Here is a 22,242-nt window from a genome sequence, read left to right on the forward strand (position 1 = left end):
TGAATGAATGAATGAATGTCATAAATATGCATCCTTCTGGAAATACTGTATTAACTGCAAGTGTCTGTACTGATAACAATTTGACTTTGTACTTGTCAGTTGCAGTTTCCTTGGTAAATCTGTATTATTTTTAAACACGTAGCAGCTTATAATAATTAATCTTTATTACGACATACTCTCTTGATCTTTATCACCACTGTCAAATGCCTATGAATAAAAATTTGGTGAGACCATGTATAAATATGAATGACATTTATATTAAAATGACTATGTTGTACTCACATCTGGAATAATGTGATGTCCATTTTACATCATTTGTGAACTGTCGTATAACTGTCAGTGTTTTGTTTGAGAAGTAAATGATGTAAATGTATTGAAAATAATATATTAATTATGATTTGACTGTGGTTTGACAGTTCTACTCTTACATTATATGTTTAAAATATTATAAAGATGAAATGCAACATTATTTTATTAACTAAATTTTTTCACACTTATCTTTGTTGCATATATTATTTTGAATTTATTCTTTTTCGTGTTCTAAAAGTTCACTAAACTATCTGAGACAGAGTTTGTGTATAAATTCTGTATATTCGTTTAATATTTCTTGTGAGTGTTTTCTCTTTTGTATATAGATTTCCAGTTCTTCAAGAACATTCATCGAACATGTTTTGGTATTTTATGCAGGATTTTGAATGTATTTTTGATCATATTAGAAGTGTGGTTTGGCTTTTTCATTTGTAGAAAGAAGCTGGACTGCTTATTCTCGTTGTTTCTGATGTATTCTTTACATCTAACATTTAAATGTAAAAGTTATTACAGTTGCTACATGTGATGACATATGTAACAAACAAAGATAATCAAGACAAAATTTAGTTTATAAAATAATACCACTGTTCATCTGCATAATCTTTGTAAACATGTAACATCATAAGAGCAGAACTGCCAAACTACTATCAAACCATAATCAACATATTATTTTCAGTATATTTACATTATTTAGCATCTAAACAAAACATTGACAGTTATTAGACAGTTCACTAATGACATAATATTGATGTCACATCATTCTAGATGTGAGTACATTATAGTCGCTTTAATATAAATGACATTCACATTTACACACGGTCTCATCAAATTTGTATTTGCAGGTACTTGACAATGGTGATAAATGCCAAAACAGTCTGTCATTAATAAAGACTAATTATTATAAGCAGCTATTCTGGTATACCTGTTTAATAATAATGACATTATATGACATATATTATACTGCTGACTGTAAAGAAGAAAAATAAATCTTTATTGCTCTGCAGATGGTAGGCAACAGTGCTCTATCACCCATGTGTAGTGACTTCTTTGTTGATGCACTGTTAATATCCTTTTCAAGGAGTGGGTAAGACAGAAGAAATTGGGAACCACAAACTGTCTTTGTGGAAAGAAAAAATATGTAAAGTAATAAAATGTAAAAAGTAAATGAAAATATTTATAAGGCTACTTAACATTTCAGTACACAGTGTATATATTACTTATCAAGCCATTGAGAAAATAAAGGAAGATACACTATAAATTTCTAGCTGTGTCTCATAGCAAAACTGTTGGAAATTTAGAAGAGATTGCAGTGTAGAAGTTTGTGTTGGATATTGCTTCAAAGTATACAACACAGGATGTTTATTTTAAGTGAGCTTATATGTTTTATACTGTTTTATACATAATAAAACTATATTGTCAACAGTGCTTCAAGATTTCTTTAATTTCTTATAAATAATTCTTGCACCAGATCAGTTTAAATAAAAATTTGTATTCCTGTATCAGCCAGCCACATAACCTCCAGCCAGCAGAATAGATGTGAATGTGAAATGGTTAAAATCTTTTACATTGAAGAAATGTCAGCAGGCACCATTTGTGCTCAAATGAACTATGATTTGCAGCCAATTTCACAAGGTCCATTCAATAGCTGACTCAAGAGCATCTCCCACATCTCAAATGAGATGTTAGGCAAACATACCAAGTGCATGCTGGCTTTCCTTCCTATCCTCTCTACTGTTTCTCTCTGGGACTCCATTCCGTTCCTAATGTTCAAGCTCACAATGTCTAACGTACCCATCCTCTGTGCTTATCTGAAATTGATAGGAAAGTCACTGACAAACCTGAACCCAAATGAGCTCAGACTTACTGTCAAGACTGAGTAGCACATTGTAGCAGTTACTCTATTCTGAGTAAGAGTGAACCAGCAGGACTGTGTGCATGTGAAAACTCAGCAACATTGGGACTTCTGGGAGGTTACAGAGGCTGCAGAGGTGCCCCAATGCCTCTGCAGCTTAGGGCAGCAACCTAAAGCCTGTTGGCCATGGCCAAAACAACATATACCTGTGTTTGGACAATGGCAACACCATGTCCCAAGATTAGTTCCCATCCATTTTTACTATTTAAAACTATAAAGTATTGTAGAAAACTGTGATAATGGAGGCTGCCAGAGACTATTTAAAAAACAAGAAATCGATTGCAGCAACAGAGATCAAACTACAGTCTGTTGCACTTAAGGTGTTAAGGTGTCATAGATCTACACTACTTACATTACAATATATGAGTCAAGTTACTTTTTCTTGTCAATCACGCCTTATATATCTCATTGGAAACCACCCAGCCATGATGCACATGTAAAAGCTACTCTAAATTAATTCTGGATACAACATCACTGCACTACTTTCAGCAAACACTGTCTTATATGCCTACTTTTGCGTAATTATGACATAGATAAAGTTAAGGAGTCTATGATTTATTCTATCCTCACTTATTTACATGTATTATCACAACTTTTTTCATTAATCTTGGGGCACACCATTATTTACACAGAAGTAGAAATTTTTGGTAAGGCACAGTGCTCCACTCCCTGACGTTTGGAAACACTCAGCTTATCCTTTCCACTCCTGCTGCCTTCTTTGCACTTACCACATTTATTCAAATGTACATTTGCCTGTTATTATGTGTGAGCTCACGTATTTGAATGACATCCTTCTCTTTTCCCTCAATTTCTTCTTCATGTATTTTCCCACTTATTCCCCATATTTTACTACATTTAAAGTTAATAGTTCTGCTTTTCTATATGTCTTCATATTAATATGTTTACTATTTAAATGCTTGCAATTGTCCTCTGCACTCCTTTCTGTCTTACTGAATTTGTACATTCAAAAAAATCTTATTCTTTTGCCTTCTAACTTCCCTTTCTATTCTCCTTGTTGATCTAATGTAATAAAATAACTCTGAAGTTTTAGTGATTACTTTTTGTGGTACAAGCTTAGCTTCATATTTCCATATAATCTGTATACATTCTGAGCCAGAGTGTTAACATCTTTGCTTGCATTCATCCAGCTCACATTTGCATTTTGGTAATCTGTGACTATTATTTCATATTTTCTTTTTGCTTGCACGCAACTATCTCAAGGTCACTTATGCTCTCAACAATGTGCATTATTTTATAACATGTTGCTAAAATTGATCATAGAACCCCCCCCCCTCCCCCCACAAAAAAAATCCCATCTCCCAACCCCTTCCCAGTTTAATTTATTTGCTGCAAACTGATCCTCTCTACCAGGTGTAGAAGTTTGAAAATGGAATTTGGTTGCAATAATTTGCAAGTCTGTTGTCTGAAACTGGAAAACAATATTTTATTCAAAATAATCTCCATTGCTATTTATTCTTTTCTTCCACCTCTCTGGCAAGCTATGAATGCCACACCAAACAAACAATTCTTTTTTTTTTTTAAGTGAACCGGTCAATGAGTCATTTTCATTCATTTTCATACAAATTGAAGCATTGTTCAGCAAGAGCGTGTCCCAGGGATGCAAATAGATGATAATCGGACAGAGCCAAGCCTGGAGAATAAGCCACATACCCTGGTATTTCCCAAATGAATGTGACCCATTTTGCTGTGTGTGATGGGGTGTTATCATGGAGCAATATGACACTGTGTTCCCTTTTTCCATATTCCAGTCATTTTTTATGTAATGCTTGATTTAAATTGATCATTTACTGTTGGTAGCACTCAATATTAACAATTTCACCAGATTTTAGTAAGCTCATAATAAATGACACCCTTCTGATCCCACCAAAAACAGAGCATTGTCTTCTTTCCAAAGTGATTTGATCTTGCGGTGGATGTCGATGGTTTGCTTGGATTCACACACGATTTACGAGACTTATGATTTTCAAAACATATCCATTTTTCCTTACCTATCACTATTCAATGGAGAAATGACTTTCTTTTGTATCTGGCAAGCAGCATTTCACAAGTGGTCTTTTGATTTGCTTGCTGTCTTTCATTCAGTTCATGCAGAATCCATTTTCCCACTTTCTGCACCTTTCCCCTAGCTTTCAACTGAAGAGAAACAGCTTCCTGCATCACATTCAATTGTTACTTGTGTTCCTGTTGAGTTTGAGTGTCATCTTCATCCAAGAAGGCCTCCAATTCATTGTCTTCGAACTTTTTCAGTGGTTTCCCATGCTCATTGTTTCTCACATCAACGTCACCACTTCTGAATTTTTTTAACACTCAAAACACTGTGTTTTCCCAAGAGCATGTTCACCAAAAGCTTTGACAAGCATTTGATGTGATTCTGCAGCAGTTTTCTTCAAATGATAACAGAAAACCAATGCTGTCCACAAATCGTAGTTTGTAGACACAAACTGTGACATGTTTACTGGTTTGAAACAGATACCGATGTATGGAACTTGGCTTACTGTGTGTTGACATTCGTTGTTATCCATTACAGGAAGCAGATGGCACTGCAGATGCGGTCTCATGAGCCCTACACTGATGGCTAGCACAATTGGTAGGGAAATTCCAGCTTCATACTTCTACACCTGGTGTGTCCAAACTTTTCCTTTCCAATGGTCTCCAAGTAATTTTGGATCATCCACAAGTACAGAGTGATTATAATTAAAGCTGAACTTTCAAAATGCTGTAGAAATAACACCACTCATCAGAATGATGTCAAATTTCAATGGAATATTATCTGAGAAGGGGGAAAATGTATGGCAGAAGAAAAAAATAGTGTGAAAAGTGATCAGTAGATGGCGCTGTATGTGTGAGAATATGCAAATGAAAACACCTGTCATGCGCAAGACCCACTGAAGTTGGTATAAACATGCTAGGTACATGGCTTTTCCTCCTTTCATGTCTACGATGTTCAACATGATTGTCTGTATGCAGGATTGCGCTCTGCTTGTAAAGCTGTATTACAAGAATGATTACTGTGCACACATGATTGCTGTGATTATTTCACTCTGCAGAAGTTCGACACTTGAAGGGTTTGAAAAAAGGCATTGGTTTGATGGTTGCCATGGGTCTGGAGAAAATGATTCGGAAATTCGAAAAGATAAGTTCTTTTGGTGTGCAACCTGGTGGAGGGAGGGTCACAGCAATGCAGGAGGAGATGAGTGGTGGTGTGCAAACATGTTGTGCATGGAGAACTGCCTCAAAATTGGACATACTCATGAGAACGGTGTATAAAATCCTACAAAACCATTCTTTGCTATTCGTCCAAAATTACCCATGTGCACGAGTTGCTTCCTTTTGACCTGCCAGCAAGAGAGACCTTTGCTTTAAAGTTTTTTGCTCACATGGAAGTGGATAATGATTCGCCATGAAAGATTTTGTGAACTTCCATCTGACAGGATATGTCAATACACAGAATTGTCGAATATAGACAATGGAAAATCCACACACAAATCAACCAGTACCACTTCATGATGAAAAGGTCACTGTGTGGTGTGAGTTTACGGCATCATTTATCGTAGGGCCATATTTTTTAGAAGAGACGGGTGCTTCAGGTCCTGTTATCTGTACCATCACTAGTAAGTGCTATGAGTGTGTTTTGCACAACATTTCAGCTTTCCAACAGTATGGATGGGATCATTTTTATGCAAGATGGCGCACCTCCACACATTGCAAATCCAGTTAAGCAGCTGCTGAAGCACTATTTCGGAAATGCTATAATTATCAGCCGCCATTTCCCTACAGCTGGGCCATCCTGATTACCTGATCTTAATCCGTGTGACTTCTGGAAGTGAGGTTATCTAAAAGATATTGTGTTCAGTATTCCGATTGCAAACTTAGCTGAATTGAAGGCATGCATTGTGCAACATATTCTGAATATGACCCCGGAAACACTGTTTCTCAGTTTCAACTTGTTACAGGAAACAGTGGACAGCATAATGAACATGTTTTGCACCAGTCACATGGAAATTACTAATCCAATTTGATTTTAATTGATGCTTTTTATGCAGTTTTTGGCCTCAGGACAATTAAAAACCAATGTGACTGATGCTTTTTATGTGGTTTTTGGCTCAGGACAATTACAAACTGATTTTTCCATCTGATGTGATATGAACTTGCCGTGGTGGAAGGGCTTACATAACTAACATTATCACACCTGTTCACCCATGCACATTGAGTAGTGCAATTTGTTTAATGTCAAACATACACCTTAGACATTGTCGTATGATTCATTTGTCATTTGTAGTCAACCACTATTAAATTATGATGCTTACAGCGCTATCTATTGCTACATTTTGTAACTATTTATTTTTCTTCTGCTATACATTTTCCTCCTTTTCTGATAATATTCTGTTGCAATTTGACATCATTCTAACCAGTGGTGTTATTTCTATAGTGGTTTGAAAATTTAACATTAATTATAATCACCCTATATTTCATGCCTATTATTCATGTCAACCACAATCCAACAATGTTAACTATGCCATCATCATATTTTTCTTTTTGCATTCTGTATATTCTTATTATGTCCACCTCTTCCTCACAAAAATGCTTACATCTAACACCTTAGGTCTTACTTTGTCAAAGTCAGACAATGATTGAAAAAAAAATCTGACAACCTATCATTTCATAAAAGGAACATCTGCAACTAACACCTCTTAAAGGTGACAGCTTACAATTATGTCTGTTAATAACAGCCAAAGAATTGCTACAATAACTATGCAATTAACAGTAGCGCAATGTAGAGGGTGGCCAGAAATAGTCTGAAAAGCTTGTTAAAAAAATATTTAATATATTGTGCCATTTCCAATTCAATTAATATTGAAGCCAAGTTAGCCAGTCAAGCCATTGTGTACATAAATTCAAGAAACCCACCAGACACAATTAGTGTCAGTTGTTCTCATAGTCTAGATGATAGCACACAAGACTGCTCAGCCTTTGGCTTGGGTTTGATCATTGCTACCATACCAAGTCCAGTTTATGTGTCACTCCCTTGTTCAGTTTTAGGAAGCATAATCTACTTTCAATGCACAAGCAAGCTTTTCAGACTGTTTCTCACCACCCAGTATAGTGTAAACAGGAGTCACATAAACATGTCCACATAATCGAGCATTTTATAGTGCTTGCTTCTGGGACAAAATGAAATGCAACAACCCCAGACTGAATCCATTGTATGGAATAATGACATTAGGGTGCTGGCAGTAGCTTTAAAATGACTTTGGGAGTAACAATCCTATAACAATAATAGCCTATATCCTGATATAGTTGGGTCTCCATGAACATTGCAGAACTGTACCAGTCCTGACCGAGCACTGGCTGCATTATGGTGAATGGTATGCAGTATCAGTTTGCCCTTTATACGAGGGTAAGTCAATTATTATCCGCAAAGTACTTATAAAATTTTATAGTAATCAAATAGAAAAGAACATCATTTTTCGACATAGTCTCCTTGTGTTTCAACACATTTGGTCCATTGTTGTACAAGCTTCCTGATGGCCTCATAAAAGAAGGTTCTCAGTTGAGTTGCAAGCCAGGAATGCACCGCTTCTTTCACTGCTTCATCTGAGGCAAATCAATGGTCCCTTAATGCCTCTTTGAGTTGACCAAACAAGTGATAGTGTGATAGTCAGAAGAGCCAAGATCGGGACTATATGGAGGATGATCCAGTACTTCAAATTTGAATTTCTGGAGCATTTCAGCTATGTGGGCAGCAGTATGCAGACGGGCAGTGTCATGCAACAACACAACACCTTTTGACAGCAATCCTCAGTGTTTGCTTCGAATTGCAGGCTTTAGCCTGGCAGTAAGCATCTCACTGTAACATACACTGTTTATTGTTGTGCCCCTTTCGCCATAATGTTCCAGTACTGGACCTTGTGTGTCCCAAACACTGTAAGCATCAGTTTTCCTGTGGACAGTTGGGTCTTGAATTTTTTCTTGCATGGCGAATTTGGATGTTTCCATTCCATACTCTGCCGTTTACTCTCTGGCTCATAATGATGGACCATGTTTTGTCACCAGTAATGATCCTGTCTAAGAAGTTGTCCCCTTCATTACCATAGTGATCCAAATGTTTTTTGCAGATGTCCAAGCGTGTTTGTTTATGCAACTGTGTGAGTTGTTTTGGGACCCATCTTGCACAAACTTTATGAAACCCAAGTCTGTTGTGAATGATTTTGTAAGCAGAACCATGACTAATTTGCAGACAATGTGCCACTTCATCAGTAGTTAACTGTCTGTCTAAGAGAATCATTTCATGTGAATGCCCAATGGTTTCTCATTTGTGGCAGTAAATGGTCATCTAAATCCTTCATCATGCGTCACACTTGTGCGACCATTTTGGAATTTTTCAATCCATTTGTAGACACTCTGTTGTGGCAAAAGTCTTCAATGAATTTTGGCCCCTGATAGGCCTTCCAACAACAAAAAACATATCACTGAATGTTGCTCTTCTTTGGTGCAAATAGACAGTGGAGCAGCTATGATTAACAGCATGATAGTGATAATGAAACTAGCCTGGCAGCTTGAAAACTGCAAAGATATAACAACAAATAAACAAAGCATTTGTAGTCAATGTAAAATGGCAGTACTACCAAAATAAACAGAAATATAACTAAATAGCAGGTAATAATTGACTTACCCTCATGTATTCATTAATCTCATAATTCAGTACTGACATTTTCCGATCTATTAACATGAAGTAGTTTAATTATATTCTATGACTTCTTCAGAAAAGATATGGTGCCCCACTGAGTACGTAAATAATGTTCCAGTTGGTGTGTGAATACATTGCATATAATTTTGGGTTTAATTGAGTGCCAAATTGCAATCCAAAATTGACTGACCATTGTTTGTGATATTTAATATTATTATTTTGATATTGAGTCTACATCACATCTTGCACAATAAATTACAAATTCATAATACTGTCAAATGGAATCCAGAGTCAAGTATGAATCATGAGAGCAGGGTTTTCAGCCAGAACTAACACTTCATTCTGAAAGCATGGGTGCAGAGCACACGCAAAAGTGCAGGTGATCATCCTGCCTCACCAAATAGTGTTCCTAATGGATGAAATGATTTGAGTACCATCATAAGTTATATTAGGAAGTCTTCTTTATTTATTGATGGTGACAGTTTTCACTTTGCTTCCATTCTCAAATCATTGTAGGGAACAGAATTACAGCAGTTGTAATAATAGTAATACCAGACAGCATGGGGACAATAATTCATGTCACAACGCGATAGTGTACCTCTTGGATATTCGTTAGATGCAAGCTACTGCAGAAAAAGTATTACACATGGTGGGGTCTCAATATATGTCAAAAGTAACCTTGAATTGCATTACTCACTTATAGACCTTAGTAGAATATGCCTTGAAGCTACAATAGAAGTAGCTGGTGTGGTAATGCATGAACAGAAAACTGTAATTGTCTCAATCTATCGAATCCCAGGCTCTGATGAGATAGTATTTATAGAAAAAATTAATACTTTAATATTGCTGTTGTCAAAATATAAACAGCATAGAATTGTAATTGTAGGTGATATTAACATAGATACAAGGGCAAAGAGAAAAAATGTAATTCATATGATCAACACTCTGAAGTCATTAAACTATTACCGTCTCAATAAAAAACCCACTAGAGTGAACACATGCCTTGATAATATAATTAGCAATGTACAAAGAGACTCTATACAATGTGATGTAATATAATTACGAATATCAGATCGTGCAGGGCTATGGCTTCAAATAGAAAAGTCAGCCTTCAGTTCTACAGAGAGAGAAGTGACATATAGAATTCTAGGTGAATTCAACGTAAACAAAATGATAAACTGGTTAAAAGAAATGGATTGGACTCATGTAATGGATAACAAGAAAAAGATGAATAAATGTTTTTCCACTTTCCTGACAGAGATCAAGCATATTGTAGAATGGCATGCCCCTTGGTAACCAAAAGGTACCAGAGTAATATTACTCATAAGCAACAAAGTACTAACAAGTGCTACACCCCACAACTTAACAAACTCAGATTACTACTGATGATTATGAAAGATGAATCTCATAACAGTGATAGGGACAAGAAAGATTACACTAAAATGAGAAACCTTTACAGATTATTAACTATATATGACGGTAGTATCTGTTCCCGAAAGAACAGTTACCATCAATGACCATGGAGCTTTGCTAGAAATGAAATGATAATTAAATGAACACCCTAGCTGCAAGCAGGCGTTGATATACTTCATTGGGGACATGTTGAAAATGTGTGCCCTGACCGGGACTCGAACCCGGGATCTCCTGCTTACATGGCAGACGCTCTATCCATCTGAGCCACCGCGGGCACAGAGGATAGTGCGTCTGCAGGGACTTATCCCTTGCACGCTCCCCGTGAGATCCACATTCCCAACATGTCCACAACACTACATTCATAGTGCGCCTAATAGATGTTTGCCCATCATACTCATTACTCGTGGCAGATTAATCTACCAAGTCCCGTACGAGTTCAGGCATAGCATGTGCGTTCGCACTAGAAGGTCAAAGGCCGGGAACCCATATTTTTAACTATATATGACGGTAGTATCTGTTCCCGAAAGAACAGTTACCGTCAATGACCATGCAGCTTTGCTAGAAATGAAATGATAATTAAATGAACACCCTAGCTGCAAGCAGGCGTTGATATACTTCATTGAGGACATGTTGAAAATGTGTGCCCCGACCGGGACTCGAACCCGGGATCTCCTGCTTACATGGCAGACGCTCTATCCATCTGAGCCACCGCAGGCACAGAGGATAGTGCGTCTGCAGGGACTTATCCCTTGCACGCTCCCCGTGAGATCCACATTCCCAACATGTCCACAACACTACATTCATAGTGCGCCTAATAGATGTTTGCCCATCATACTCATTACTCGTGGCAGATTAATCTACCAAGTCCCGTATGAGTTTAGGCTATGCCTGGCTATGCCTGAACTCGTACGGGACTTGGTAGATTAATCTGTCATGAGTAATGAGTATGATGGGCAAACATCTATTAGGCGCACTATGAATGTAGTGTTGTGGACATGTTGGGAATGTGGATCTCACGGTGAGCATGCAAGGGATAAGTCCCTGCAGACGCACTATCCTCTGTGCCCGCGGTGGCTCAGATGGATAGAGCGTCTGCCATGTAAGCAGGAGATCCCAGGTTCGAGTCCCGGTCGGGGCACACATTTTCAACATGTCCCCAATGAAGTATATCAACGCCTGCTTGCAGCTAGGGTGTTCATTTAATTATCATTTCATTTCTAGCAAAGCTGCATGGTCATTGACGGTAACTGTTCTTTCAGGAACAGATACTACCGTCATATATAGTTAAAAATATGGGTTCCCGGCCTTTGACCTTCTAGTGCGAACGCACCCGCTATGCCTGAATTCGTACGGGACTTGGTAGATTAATCTGCCACGAGTAATGAGTATGATGGGCAAACATCTATTAGGCGCACTATGAATGTAGTGTTGTGGACATGTTGGGAATGTGGATCTCACGGTGAGCATGCAAGGGATAAGTCCCTGCAGACGCACTATCCTCTGTGCCCGCGGTGGCTCAGATGGATAGAGCGTCTGCCATGTAAGCAGGAGATCCCAGGTTCGAGTCCCGGTCGGGGCACACATTTTCAACATGTCCCCAATGAAGTATATCAACGCCTGCTTGCAGCTAGGGTGTTCATTTAATTATCATTTCATTTCTAGCAAAGCTGCATGGTCATTGACGGTAACTGTTCTTTCAGGAACAGATACTACCGTCATATATAGTTAAAAATATGGGTTCCCGGCCTTTGACCTTCTAGTGCGAACGCACACGCTATGCCTGAACTCGTACGGGACTTGGTAGATTAATCTGCCACGAGTAATGAGTATGATGGGCAAACATCTATTAGGCGCACTATGAATGTAGTGTTGTGGACATGTTGGGAATGTGGATCTCATGGGGAGCGTGCAAGGGATAAGTCCCTGCAGACGCACTATCCTCTGTGCCCGCGGTGGCTCAGATGGATAGAGCGTCTGCCATGTAAGCAGGAGATCCCGGGTTCGAGTCCCGGTCGGGGCACACATTTTCAACATGTCCCCAATGAAGTATATCAACGCCTGCTTGCAGCTAGGGTGTTCATTTAATTGTCATTTCTTTACAGATTAGAAATAAAAAATGCTAAGTGCTGTGCAAATGATGAATATATTTTAAATTCTGAAAATAAATGTAAACCTGCCTGGTCTGTCATTAAAAGGGAAATTAATAATACCAATAAAGAAAGGAGTATCCCTATTGACTGCAATATTCTCAATGAATATTTTGTAAATAGCGTGACCACCCCACCCATCAATTCTGCCTCTGATGCAGAAGCATTGCTCACTTGTGCAAAACAGACAAGAAGTGAGATGTTCACTTGGACCTGAATCACATTAGATGATATTCATAAGTCAATAAACAAATTAAGTAATTCCAAAACAGAAGACTATTATGGACTCAGTAATCTCATCATTAAATGTATAGCAAAAGAAATTGAAATGCCACATCTCTCACTATCAAACAGAGTACTTGATGAAGGAATATTCCCCAACTGTCTTAAGCTCACAGTTACATTGCCTGTGTATAAAAAGGTGAAACAAATCTCCCAAATAACTATGGACCCATTTCAATAGTACCCATCATATCCAAATTAGTAGAAAATTGTGTGCATAAGCAGATATACAGGTATTTTGAAACCAACAAAATTTTTAATGAACAACAGTTTGGCTTCAGGTCACACCTATCAACTGTAAAAGCAGTAGAAGCTTTGGTGAGCAATGTTTATGAAGGGTATGAAAAAAGGGTATCAATGTCTGGAACACTTATTGACCTAAGTAAAGCATTTGGCTCGATGTCACATGACATACTCATCAAAAAGTTAAAATACTATGGCATTGAAGATGATACACTCCGTCTATTCAAATCTTATCCAAGCAATAGGTTACAACTTGTATTTGCAAATAAGCAGAGGTCAGAAATACTCCCTATAGAAAGAGGAATACCCCAAGGCTCTGTTCTTGGGCCTTTTCTGTTCATTGTCTATGTTAATGACTTCTCTAATTACATACCGTGTAAGAACATACTATATGATGACGATATGACATTAATAAGTAGAGGAGAGAACTTACAGAGTGTACTGGACAAAAATAGAGAAAAGATGCAAATGGCTAATTACCGGTTTCAGGCTAACCAGCTGTGCATAAATGAAACAAAAACAGAAGAAATAATATTTAATCTCAAAGTAACTAAAAATGAAAACAAAACAGTGAAATTACTTGGACTAATCATAGACCAAAAGCTCTCATGGGAAGGACACACCAATTATCTATCTAGCACGAGTACTTTTCTTTTTGTAGAAATTAAGAAACAGTGTGAGCAAGCAATTGCTACTCCACTCGTACTATGCTTTTTTCCATTCCCAACTGCAGTATGGAACATTGCTTTGGGGTAACTCCCCAGGGGCTGAATGTATTTTCAGATGGCAGAAGAAAGCAATCAGGTGCATGGAAGGGTTAGCACCCAGAGAGTCCTGCAGAAATTATTTTAAATCTCTTCGCGTAATGACAGTGCCAAGCATGTCCATGTATAACTGTTTAATATATGCCAGAGAAAATCTGAAAAAATTGAACATGAGATGTGATGAGCATGCACACAGTACAAGAAACAGTCACCTTGCCTTCCATAAGACTTGCTGTAGTCCATAATAACTACAAGTACTTAAGCATAAAATTTTTCAATAAGTTACCATGCTCAGCTCGTATGGTACCACTAATACATTGCAAACCTGGCTAAAAACAATGAATTCTATACAACTGAAGAATTATTAGAAACTAATCATCAAAATATATGTTTTACCTAAGTTATGAAGAAAACGTTTTGATATTATATAAGCTAGTTATTTACTGTAATTCTTTTCTTATGTGTGTATTTAATTACTGTATAAAACATTGTTTTACATAATGCTGAAGAAAAGGTCTTTAGTTCCTTTTCTCCCCTTTCTGTAACTATTTGAATATTGTACTGAAACTAAAACCCTCTGTAAACTTTGATGAAGCCAATTCTATGAAAAATACTGAAAGGCTAATAAAAATATTCTATTCTATTCTATTCAAATAAGGTTGCATACCATCTTTATAAGTGACTGAATAAGGTATGTATGTGTGCGTGGAACAACCATAGCAAATAATCCAAATGATAATACAGATACTTTAGTGTACAGTAGACAAGATACAGTGAGCTGTGAAAAGAGAACTAATGCCAGAGCCCCCTAGTAACTTCTAAGTGCCAGTGCCAGAGAATGCTAGTAGCAGTGTGTGCATAGGACAAAATGTTTATTATCTACTAAACAGTTCTAATACTGCAATATCATCATCACAAATCATGTACTGATAATTTAGACATATTTCAACCCATGTTGGTAGTAGCCAACCCAAGCTCACTAAAAACAGTAACAGCATAAAATACATCACCACGTGTAGCGTAATTTTCATGCTCATCTCTGGCATGCTGGAGATATGTAAACAGTCCTCCTGGTAGTATTTATATAGAAAATTATAATATTTGATAAGTATGTCCCAGGAGCTTCCACAAAATATAAATGTTAACTCATAAATAATTTAAGGAGGTGAGAGTTGAACTTGTTACTCACATACAGCCAGCCAGCAATCAATTATAGCCTGTACACAACAGCATACATTGTATACCATGAAGACATTGCATATCCTAATTGCAAAATAGCAGCCCACGTTTCAGAGCACCTAAGGTGTTCACAATGGAAATATACTGACGTATTGTCCTCCATTTAGCAAATGTTTCTTTTTCTACATGGTGATCAAACTGGCAAGGCAGCCAGTTGTATCTTTGTTGTCAAGAACCTTGGATGATGTCAAATGGTTGCAAAATATGTCCAGGGTGTACAGCTCTATTTCTTAGTGTTGGTCTCCATTGTAGAGATTCGTGCCAATGATTGCACTAACAATGTTATCTCCTCCTGCCTGGTTTGAACAGTCATTGCTATTGTTTCCAGGTATCTGGGTATTACAGTAGCAGTCCTCACAAAGGCTTGTAACTGCTTTCTTATATTACCATATTAGCAATGTGAGGTGCTGATTGTCTTCCATGACTACCATCAATACGACTCCCAAGAGTCTGTCAACTATCTTTCAGCATACTCTTATACACTGACTCAATATGCTGCACCACTAGATGATGCTCTGAATTGCATTGACATTCTTAAAAAGCAGCACTTGATAGACATCCACTGCCACATCCCTTACTAGGTATGAAATGTTTTCAGAGTCCATCATATTCAGGTATGTTATGCCATGTATCCATTGGTATCTTACAACATGGGCCATAGGAGGAACATACTAACTGTATTTAGGTTCTTGCCCTTGAGGGTGACAATTTTTGTGGAGCCTTGTTGGACCCATGGAGATTCAGTGTGTGAGATACCTGGTCTCTGCATTAAACTATGTCACAGAGGGTCTTAAACTGAATACTAGTTATCAGATGAGGATTGTCAACAAGAACTAACACTTGAAAGTGAATGCATGTTTATTGAGCATACACAACATTTCAGATGGAGCTGGGCCATCTGCCTCACCAGAAAGTGCTCCTATTTACACACTTTTGGAATGTTCTAATAAATTACAATATCGGATAAGTAAGTAATGTAACACACATTTACATAGTTACACTATCATATGTTGTCAGAAACTTTGTTAGGTTGCTACTAGTTCTGTTCATATACTCGTACATAGCCTTATGGCACTGGTAAAAAAAAAAAAAATGTTGTAGCATTTTGCTCTCTAATGAATTACAAATTGTGGCCATCATATTAAGTTCAATAAGTTAGCATCACAGTGTTGGTTATTACATGCTACTGAAACACTTTTGCTTTCTGGACACACCACTCTCTCTCTCTCTCTCTCTCTCTCTCTCTCTCTCTCTCTCTCTCTCTCTCGTACACACACACACACACACACACACACACACACACACACATACACCTTGGTTTACCTGATGGTTTGTAAGCATCAGTCTAATAAAAGCTTTATGTCTTTACATACACCAGTATGTTTGAAACAACGGATGGCATATTTAAGTATTATGAGAAGGAAAGTTGCTACTCAACATATACTGGAGATGCTGAGTTACAGGTGGGCACAACAAAAAAAAGGAATGATTGCCTGGCACTGCGGGCCAGGAGGCCCCAACCAGGCAAGTTTTGCCACCGATTGTGAGGCTTATTGCAGTCGACACCACATTGGGCAACTCGCATGTCAGCGATGAAAATGAAATGATGATGAAGACAACACAACACCCAGTCCACAAGCGGAGAAAATCTCCAACCTGGTCGGGAATCGAACCCAAGTCTGCTGTATGGGAGGCCAGCACGTTACCATCCAGCTAAGCAGGTGGACACAACAAAAAGATTCTCACAATTAAAGCTTTCAGTCATTGGCCTTTCTCAACAGTACACACAATGTGTGTCTGTTGTTGATGAAGGCCAATGGCCGAAAGCTTTAATTGTGAGAGTCTTTTATTGTGCCTATCTGCAACTCAGCATCTTCGCTATATGGTGAGTAATAACTTTCCTTCTCATAATATTGTTACATTCCATCCCGAATTTTCCATTGTCTATTTAGGTGACAAGTCCCCTTTGATCCATGGTCCAGTCTCAACGACCCCATGCTGCAATTATAATTGAAGATGTTGTTGTGTCAACACGGGAACACATAGGAGGCATCTACGGAGAAGCTCCATGTTCAACAATGTGTGCTGAACGCTGTACTCTGCAACAGTTTAACCTGCACCAGCACTGCACTCTATAGTCCAATCCGCCACAGATCGCTGCCTGTACTACATTACAGATTGGACACAACTCCAGTCTCTTCATTCTGTGATGAGATGAGGACATCCACCACCTTGTTGACTACTTGTAGTTGTAGTTCCACTATCCAACCACTTTCCATACTTGCTCATTACAGTAGCATGCAACAGCTTCACCATTTTGAAGATGCTCATCCATAAGTACTAGGTCACAACATACTGTCATATTTCAAAGTTGCTTATATCATTGAAGTTTCCCATGTGTGCCCTTGATTGTCACCAGAATGATTCCACATACATTTCCACTTCACTTACATACTTTCCTTACCACAACACATCACACTATTCTACCAGGTGGCATTGAGTCTTACGGTGTGTGGTGGTCACAATGTTTTAGCTCACTAGTGAATGTAGAGTGAGTCATGAGCCCAGTAGTCACAAAAGGTCACATGTTCAAAACCAACACATCTGTCATTGATAACATGTGCTGCCCCTCTCTTTATCTCACAATCCCCCTTCCTCATCCACATGCACACACCCCCTTCCCTAACCTCCCCCCCTCACACTTTATCCACTTAATGTAATAATAATAATAATAATAATGAACCATGGACCTTGCCGTTGGTGGGGAGGCTTGCATGCCTCAGCGATACAGATAGGCGTACCGTAAGTGCTACCACAATGGAGGGGCATCTGTTGAGAGGCCAGACAAACATGTGGTTCCTGAAGAGGGGCAGCAGCCTTTTCAGTAGTTGCAGGGGCAACAGTCTAGATGATTGACTGATCTGGCCTTGTAACACTAACCAAAACAGCCTTGCTGTGCTGGTACTGTCAATGGCTGAAAGCAAGGGGAAACTACAGCTGTAATTTTTACCAAGGGTATGCAGCTTTACTGTATGGTTAAATGATGATGACATCCTCTTGGGTAAAATATTCCAGAGGTAAAATAGTCCCCCATTCGGATCTCTGGGTCGGGACTACTCAAGAGGATGTCGTTATCAGGAGAAAGAAAACTGGTGTTCTGCGGATCAGATTGTGGAATCTCAGATCCCTTAATCGGGCAGGTAGGTTAGAAAATTTATATATGGAAATGGATAGGTTAAATTTAGATATAGTGAGAATTAGTGAATTTCGGTGGCTGGAGGAACAAGACTTTTGGTCAGGTGAATTCAGGGTCATAAATACAAAATCAAATAGATGACGAAGAAATTGATGAAATGTATGATGAGATAAAAGAAATTATTCAGGTAGTGAAGGGAGATGAAAATTTAATAGTCATAGATGACTGAAATTCAATAGTAGGAAAAGGGAGAGAAGGAAATGTAGTAGGTGAATATGGATTGGGGCTAAGAAATGAAAGAGGAAGCTGCCTGGTAGAATTTTGCACAGAGCATAACGTAATCATAGCTAACACTTGGTTCAAGAATCATGAAAGAAGGTTGTATATATGGAAGAAGCCTGGAGATACTGGAAGGTTTCAGATAGATTATATAATGGTAAGACAGAAATTTAGGAACCAGATTTTAAATTGTAAGACATTTCCAGGGGCAGATGTGGACTCTGACCACAATCTATTGGTTATGAACTCTAGATTAAAACTGAAGAAAGTGCAAAAAGGTTAGAATTTGAAGAGATGGGACCTGGATAAATTGACTAAACCAGAGGTTGTACAGAGTTTCAGGGAGAGCATAAGGGAACAATTGGCAGGAATGGGGGAAAGAAATACAGGAGAAGAAGAATGGGTAGCTTTGAGAGATGAAGTAGTGAAGGCAGCAGAGGATCAAGTAGATAAAAAGACGAGGGCTAGTAGAAATCCTTGGGTAACAGAAGAAATATTGAATTTAATTGATGAAAGGAGAAAATATAAAAATGCAGTAAACGAAGCAGGCAAAAAGGAATACAAACGTCTCAAAAATTAGATCGACAGGAAGTGCAAAATGGGTAAGCAGGGATGGCTAGAGGACAAATGTAAGGATGTAGAGGCTTATCTCACTAGGGGTAAGATAGATACTGCCTACAGGAAAATTAAAGAGACTTTTGGAGAAAAAAGAACCACTTGTATGAATATCAAGAACTCAGATGGAAACCCAGTTCTAAGCAAAAAAGGGAAAGCAGAAAGGTGGAAGGAGTATACAGAGGGTCTATACAAGGATGATGTACTTGAGGACAATATTATGGAAATGGAAAAGGATTTAGATGAAGATGAAACAGGAGATATGATACTGCATGAAGAGTTTGACAGAGCACTGAAAGACCTGAGTTGAAACAAAGCCCTGGGAGTAAACGACATTCCATTAGAACTGCTGACAGCCTTGGGAGAGCCAGTCCTGACAAAACCCTACTATCTGGTGAGCAAGATGTATGAGACAGGCGAAATACCCTCAGACTTCAAGAAGAATATAATAATTCCAATCCGAAAGAAAGCAGGTGTTGACAGATGTGAAAATTACTGAACTGTCAGTTTAATAAGTCACGGATGCAAAATACTAAAGGGAAATCTTTACAGACTAAGGGAAAAACTGGTAGAAGCCAACCTCGGAGAAGATCAGTTTGAATTCCATAGAAATGTTGGAACATGTGAGGCAATACTGACCCTACGACTTATCTTAGAAGAAAGATTAAGGAAAGGCAAACCTACATTTCTAGACTTAGAGAAAGCTTTTGACAATGCTGACTGGAATACTCTCTTTCAAATTCTAAAGGTGGCAGGGGTAAAATACAGGGAGCGAAAGGCTATTTACAATTTGTTCAGAAACCAGATGGCAGTTATAAGAGTAAAGGGACATGAAAGGGAAGCAGTGGTTGGGAAGGGAATTAGACAGGGTTGTAGCCTACCCCCGATGTTATTCAATCTGTATATTGAGCAAGCAGTAAAGGAAACAAAAGAATAATTCGGAGTAGGTATCAAAATCCATGGAGAATAAATAAAAACTTTGAGGTTCGCCAATGACATAGTAGTTCTGTCAGAGACAGCAAAGGACTTGGAAGAGCAGTTGAATGGAATGGACAGTGTCTTGAAAGGAAGATATAAGATGAACATCAACAAAAGCAAAATGAGGATAATGGAATGTAGTCGAATTAAGTCGGGTGATGCTGAAAGAATTAGATTAGGAAATGAGATACTTAAAGTAGTAAAGGAGTTTTGCTATTTGGGGAGCAAAATAACTGATGATGGTCGAAGTAGAGAGGATATAAAATGTAGACTGGCAATGGCAAGGAAAGCGTTTCTGAAGAAGAGAAATTTGTTAACATCGAGTATAGATTTAAGTGTCAGGATGTCATTTCTGAAAGTATTTGTATGGAGTGTAGCCATGTGTGGAAGTGAAACATGGACGGTAAATAGTTTGGACAAGAAGAGAATAGAAGCTTTTGAAATGTGGTGCTACAGAAGAATGCTGAAGATTAGATGGCTAGATCACATAACTAATGAGGAGGTATTGAATAGAATTGGGGAGAAGAGAAGTTTGTGGCACAACTTGACTAGAGGAAGGGATTGGTTGGTAGGACATGTCTGAGTCATCAAGGGATCACCAATTTAGTATTGGAGGGCAGCAGGGAGGGTAAGAATCTCAGAGGGAGACCAAGAGATGAATACACTACGCAGATTCAGAAGGATGTAGGTTGCAGTAGGTACTGGGAGATGAAGAAGCTTGCACAGGATAGAGTAGGATGGAGAGCTGCACCAAACCAGTCTCAGGACTGAAGACCATAACAACAACAACAATAATAATAATTAAACAATTCATCATAATGAAAAGTATAGATTTAAACAATATAACGAAAAGGATAGATTGCTACTCACTGTAAGATGACACGTTGAGTTGCAGAGAAGCACAATGAAAAGACTGTTACTTAAGCTTATATATAGCAGTCTTTCCATTGTGTCTGCAACTCAACATGTCATCTTTACAATTATAAGCATTTTATCCTTTTCGTAATATTGTTGATAGTCCAACCTGGACCTTCCATTTTTTGATAATAATTTAAAAATTATTATAGGGCTTTGCCACTGTTGGCAGCATCATTATATATTATTTTCTGATTTTGTTCACTACTAATGTGCTGTCATTGCATACATCACATTATAGATTGTATATATGATGTAAGTATGACTGGAAAAGGAACCTGAGACCAATGAAAGGCATGTGTACTAAAATTACTGTTCACCTTACAATCAATGTAGCATAATAAATTTGGGCATTGAACTATAACTGGTTTTCTTTTTCTTTTCTGTAGGCAGAGTGTGCTTTATGTTAACCACAAAATCATATATACAAAGCATCTGTGCCCTGTAATTATAATAAATTGATTTGGTGGTGGAACAATCATCCTCAAAAACAGAACAATAGATGTTACTGGTAACCATAATTGTATTTTCAAATTAGAATCATGGTTTCTACTTTTTGTTTTCTACCTTCAATTTTTTTTCTGTGTTATCTGTAGGAGTCTGGACTGTAAGTTTGGTGCTACTGGCAGCCTTCAAATATGACCAGATTTTCTTTTCATTTCATATAGCCCCTTCAACAACATAACATTCTTCTGTGATAGGCATTGATGGCTTCATGCATTACCCTTTTGATAGCCAAACACCTTTCATTTAGCATCTTTCTATCTATAGACTTATGCTTCATTTTGCACACAATGTGCAGTAGTAACTGTATCTTTACAAACTATATTCAGAAAATGTGTACCATGAGTGACCATTCCCATAATGAAATGCTATAGTAGGTAAATATTTATTTTTTATTTGTCCTGTAGATCATACATTTTGTACAGAAAAGCACATCATGATATAGGACAAGTCAATTTGAAAATTATGTTAAGATAGTGTATGATGAGAGATGATGGTAGTGTTACATAACTCACATAGCAGAATACATAGAGGGTATATAGACAAAATATAAAAAAGGTGGTGTGTGATGAGAGATGACAATTTACAAAGTGTTTGTCAACTAATCTTTTAGACTTGAACTGCAGTTCCTCTAAATTCTCCTGCCCTGAGTTAAATGTTTCCAACTCCTCTTAGAGATATGGCACTACTTCCCCTCTGCCTAATTTACTGGCAAATGCAGCATGTGCACTAATTTT

At 37.9% G+C, this 22,242-nt stretch overlaps 1 protein-coding gene and 5 non-coding genes across 6 annotated transcripts in view; 3 read left to right on the plus strand and 3 right to left on the minus strand.

Moving 5' to 3' along the window:
* The window catches only part of LOC126162029 (zinc metalloproteinase nas-14), a 99,168-nt gene that overhangs the window by 69,600 nt on the left and 7,326 nt on the right, over positions 1 to 22,242 (minus strand). The gene's annotated exons all lie outside the window — the stretch shown is intronic.
* Positions 10,544 to 10,618, minus strand: Trnat-ugu (transfer RNA threonine (anticodon UGU)). The gene has a single exon. It is a non-coding gene; the product is annotated as a tRNA-Thr (tRNA).
* On the minus strand, positions 10,985 to 11,059 carry Trnat-ugu (transfer RNA threonine (anticodon UGU)). The gene has a single exon. It is a non-coding gene; the product is annotated as a tRNA-Thr (tRNA).
* On the plus strand, positions 11,407 to 11,481 carry Trnat-ugu (transfer RNA threonine (anticodon UGU)). The gene has a single exon. It is a non-coding gene; the product is annotated as a tRNA-Thr (tRNA).
* On the plus strand, positions 11,848 to 11,922 carry Trnat-ugu (transfer RNA threonine (anticodon UGU)). Its single transcript has one exon. It is a non-coding gene; the product is annotated as a tRNA-Thr (tRNA).
* Positions 12,289 to 12,363, plus strand: Trnat-ugu (transfer RNA threonine (anticodon UGU)). The gene has a single exon. It is a non-coding gene; the product is annotated as a tRNA-Thr (tRNA).

This window comes from Schistocerca cancellata, chromosome 1 (assembly GCF_023864275.1).
Source record: "Schistocerca cancellata isolate TAMUIC-IGC-003103 chromosome 1, iqSchCanc2.1, whole genome shotgun sequence".
Classification (NCBI taxonomy): Eukaryota; Metazoa; Arthropoda; class Insecta; order Orthoptera; family Acrididae; genus Schistocerca; species Schistocerca cancellata.